This window comes from Montipora capricornis, chromosome 6 (genome assembly GCF_036669925.1).
Source record: "Montipora capricornis isolate CH-2021 chromosome 6, ASM3666992v2, whole genome shotgun sequence".
NCBI lineage: Eukaryota > Metazoa > Cnidaria > Anthozoa > Scleractinia > Acroporidae > Montipora > Montipora capricornis.
Window position 1 is genome coordinate 36881657 of NC_090888.1, and position 5000 is coordinate 36886656.

A 5000-nucleotide genomic window follows, 5' to 3' on the forward strand; every position below is an offset into this window, starting at 1 on the left:
ATGTATACTATATATCTGAGCGAATTTGCTAAAAGGTAGCTACTGGAGTTTTCGCTTGAGCACGGGCGCAGCCCGTGTTCAAGCCATTGTGGCCTCTCAAAATTGAGGGGGCTTGCCGTCAAGGCCTGCTTTGCCAAACAGCCCAGGGACAGTTGTAGCTCTGAGTTGTGTGTCAAAAGCACAGGGCTGGGGGGGTTGCTGCTTTGAGACTTTAACTGCAGTTAGAGTTTGTGGCCTTGTTAAGTCAGACTTTACACTGTAGCATGTCTTCATTGGCAATTTTTCCTGGAATAGTCTAGGCTTCAATGATAGTTTGCTTTTGATCACCAATTAGAGTAAACCCAAACTGTGGTGTGGGTAGGTGATTGTTGGTTGTCTGACCAAAGCACAGGGGTAGGGAGGGTAGCTTTTCTTTACGTCTGTGACAGTAGCAGAATTGGCTTGTTTTCACAATTTCTGCAGGCACCTTTTGACAAATCCAGTTAGAAATTTATAGTTATCTGTGCGTTTCTCTCCAGAATGGCATTCTGTGAGCCAGGCTGAGTAAATCGAGTGTGATCAGCCGATTTTTGACTGAATTTTAGGCGTTTGGCCCTTGATATCTGAGCGAATTTGCTAAAAGGTAGCTACTGGAGTTTTCGCTTGAGCACGGGCGCAGCCCGTGTTCAAGCCATTGTGGCCTCTCAAAATTGAGGGGGCTTGCCGTCAAGGCCTGCTTTGCCAAACAGCCCAGGGACAGTTCTAACTGTGAGTTGTGTGTCAAAAGCACAGGGCTGGGGGGTTGCTGCTTTGAGACTTTAACTGCAGTTAGAGTTTGTGGCCTTGTTAAGTCAGACTTTACACTGTAGCATGTCTTCATTGGTTATTGTTTCTCGACTAGTCTAGGCTTCAATGATAGTTTGCTTTTGATCACCAATTAGAGTGAACCCACACTGTGGTGTGGGTAGGTGATTGTTGGTTGTCTGACCAAAGCACAGGGGTAGGGAGGGTCTGTGACAGTAGCAGAATTGGCTTGTTTTCACAATTTCTGCAGGCACCTTTTGACAAATCCAGTTAGATATATATATATATATATATATATATATAATATATATATATATATATATATATATATATGTATGTATGTATGTATATAACTTCAGGTGAGTTCCACACTGATAAATCCAGAATAGTGCTCAACAATAATGGAGCGGTAATAACAATGTTTTTCTACTCAATATAGTTTCATATGGACTTTAATACAGGTCTGTTTCGTAGACCAACAAGGAGTTGGGCCACTCATCAGTTAAATTCCATGTAAACTGTAGCATCGCTGGGGTTTATATACATCAGTAGCGTGATCGTTACAAGATTCAAACTTGAAAAACAATAGTAAAAAAGCATTTGTAAATTTATGATTGGTTGTTGAGGATGCGATTGAACCTAAGGATAAAATTTCGCTTGTGCCTGCAAGTCGATACGAGTTCATTACGTTTGTTGAGCGTCGCCATGTCCGGTTTATATACAATATAGAATTTCTCGGTACTACATAGATTACATCGTTTAGTAAGGTTGCTATAAGATTTGGCCTTGGCTAGAATTTTCCAGGAGATTGCAAAGTCTTTCTTTTGATCTTTTAGCTGCCATAGATGTTTGCTCAGTTCGGTGTCATTCTTTTTACTTTCGTTTTTGAATGACATTTGGTGGTTTCGCCATCTCGTCTTGAACTCAGTGGCGGTGAGGCCGACGTACGTCTCTGTGCTTTCGGCGGTCGTGATGGTGGCTTGATACACTACTTCCTTGACTAAGCATTGTCCTTTCAAAGGGCATTTGTCTGGTGCTCTGCAGTTGCAGAGTTTGGTGGGTGTTTGTTGTGGAGGTGGCATGTACTGGCTTAGGATGCTTTTGTTGTGTCCATCGATGATCTGTTTTATGTTTGGTGAACAACTACAACTTAGTTTAAGATTGTTTTTTGTTAAACAGTTTTCTTAATCTATGGTTCGGTGGGAACCACCTCTCGATCAAATTTCGAAATTCTCTTCCTATGTTGGTTTGAACATTTTTACTAAATGGTGGGTTGAACCAAATTATGTTTCTTTGCCTCTTTCTCTTGTAAGTGGTGGATTCTGGTGACTGCTGTGGTGGGGTGAATTTGAGGGTGTATGAATAACCGCTTTTCTGCAACGCTTCTTGGTAGGGCGGTGCTGCCTCTTCGAAGGCTTCCTCGTCTGATGAGATTTCAGATAATCTTTTGTTGATTGCTTCAGGGATGTTCTTTATTATGCAAGGGGGATGGTTAGATTTGCTGTGGACATAGAGCGGAGTAGTTGCAGGCTTCGAATATGGCTTGTACTTCTCAGTGGTTAAGTCTAATGTTACGTCAAGGAAATTTACAACCTTTTTGTTGGCCTCAACAGTAATGCGTAGGTTGTTTTTTGCGAACACTTTGCATATATCTTTTTTGATTTTTTCGATTTTTTGTGGGGTTTGGTCGATTACTGCTAAACCGTCATCTCTGTAAAGCCCAATTTCCATGCCGTGAGAAATTGCTTTAAGCTGCGAGAGCATGTAGATCCCTACTAATTCGCACGTTTCAGCTCCATCATAACTACCCATGGTGACATCGAAGAGCGTGTCGGTGTTTCTCTTCTGCCAAGGGTTTCCGTTGTTGAAAAGAAGGGATTGTTTAGCTTGTAAGATTATGTGACGATCATCATCTGAAATGGTCACATAACTGGCTGCGAAGTCAAGGGCACGCTGGAGTAGTGTCTCTGATATGGAAGGGTAGAATTCCACTACATCGAAGGTTATGAAAGCACACCTCTGTTTGTTAGGCAAATGTTTGAACCATTGCAGCACAGAGGAGGTGTTTTTCCATTGGTTTACTCGCGTGGCGTTCAGCAGTTTCTTGTTGATACTGTCGAGGATTTTTTTGCTTATCTTTCCGATCTCCTGTTTTGACGGGTTAATTAATCTGCACGTTGGTTTATTCTCAAAATTGTCCTTGTGGTCTTTAAGGGTGATAAAAGCTTCTTTTGTAGCGGTAGTTTCAACACGGTCGTCAATACGGAGTTTCTCGGTGATTGTTTTCGCTTGCACATCAATTTTGTTTAATAGGTTATACTCTGCCTTTTTGTAGGTATTAAAGTCCATATGAAACTATATTGAGTAGAAAAACATTGTTATTACCGCTCCATTATTGTTGAGCACTATTCTGGATTTATCAGTGTGGAACTCACCTGAAGTTATATCAAGCTCCTAATTTGTCGAGCACTGTGCTACTGAATATCCAAACATGGAACGTGTGTCGTTCAACTACTCAACCAAGAACATCCCTGTCGCATCGAAGAAAGAATACATCAGGCAGCTTATCGACAAGACTAAGCAGTTCCTGTGCAGAATGAGATGGAAGGCTCAACACTTTTTGAACCTAAATTTAAACCCAAACCAACAACCAGAGAAAGAAACTTTCGGCTTTAAAACAAGAAACAACCCCCCTGTCATTGAGGAGTTAAAGGCGTTTGAGGATGGCATGATGAAGATCATCCAAAAGGTCAAATTCAAGAATATTGAATGTCAGTTCCAAAAAGACCTCAATGAAGACATCAAATCAATTAAAAGGGACAACCGCCTATTTGTAAAGGCCGATAAATCCACGAACTTTTACAAATTGGAAGCCACCAAGTACAATCAGCTCCTGCATGACAATATCACAAAGACCTACAAAAAGGCAGAGTATAACCTATTAAACAAAATTGATGTGCAAGCGAAAACAATCACCGAGAAACTCCGTATTGACGACCGTGTTGAAACGACCGCTACAAAAGAAGCTTTTATCACCCTTAAAGACCACAAGGACAATTTTGAGAATAAACCAACGTGCAGATTAATTAACCCGTCAAAACAGGAGATCGGAAAGATTAGCAAAAAAATCCTCGACAGTATCAACAAGAAACTGCTGAACGCCACGCGAGTAAACCAATAGAAAAACACCTCCTCTGTGCTGCAATGGTTCAAACATTTGCCTAACAAACAGAGGTGTGCTTTCATAACCTTCGATGTAGTGGAATTCTACCCTTCCATATCAGAGACACTACTCCAGCGTGCCCTTGACTTCGCAGCCAGTTATGTGACCATTTCAGATGATGATCGTCACATAATCTTACAAGCTAAACAATCCCTTCTTTTCAACAACGGAAACCCTTGGCAGAAGAGAAACACCGACACGCTCTTCGATGTCACCATGGGTAGTTATGATGGAGCTGAAACGTGCGAATTAGTAGGGATCTACATGCTCTCGCAGCTTAAAGCAATTTCTCACGGCATGGAAATTGGGCTTTACAGAGATGACGGTTTAGCAGTAATCGACCAAACCCCACAAAAATCGAAAAAATCAAAAAAGATATATGCAAAGTGTTCGCAAAAAACAACCTACGCATTACTGTTGAGGCCAACAAAAAGGTTGTAAATTTCCTTGACGTAACATTAGACTTAACCACTGAGAAGTACAAGCCATATTCGAAGCCTGCAACTACTCCGCTCTATGTCCACAGCAAATCTAACCATCCCCCTTGCATAATAAAGAACATCCCTGAAGCAATTAACAAAAGATTATCTGAAATCTCATCAGACGAGGAAGCCTTCAAAGAGGCAGCACCGCCCTACCAAGAAGCGTTGCAGAAAAGCGGTTATTCACACACCCTCAAATTCACCCCACCACAGCAGTCACCAGAATCCACCACTTTTAAGAGAAAGAGGCAAAGAAACATAATTTGGTTCAACCCACCATTTAGTAAAAATGTTCAAACCAATATAGGAAGAGAATTTCGAAATTTGATCGAGAGGTGCTTCCCACCGAACCATAAATTAAGAAAACTGTTTAACAAAAACAATCTTAAGCTAAGTTATAGTTGTTCACCAAACATAAAACAGATCATCGATGGACACAACAAAACCATCCTAAGCCAGAACATGCCACCTCCACAACAAACACCCACCAAACTCTGCAACTGCAGAGCGCC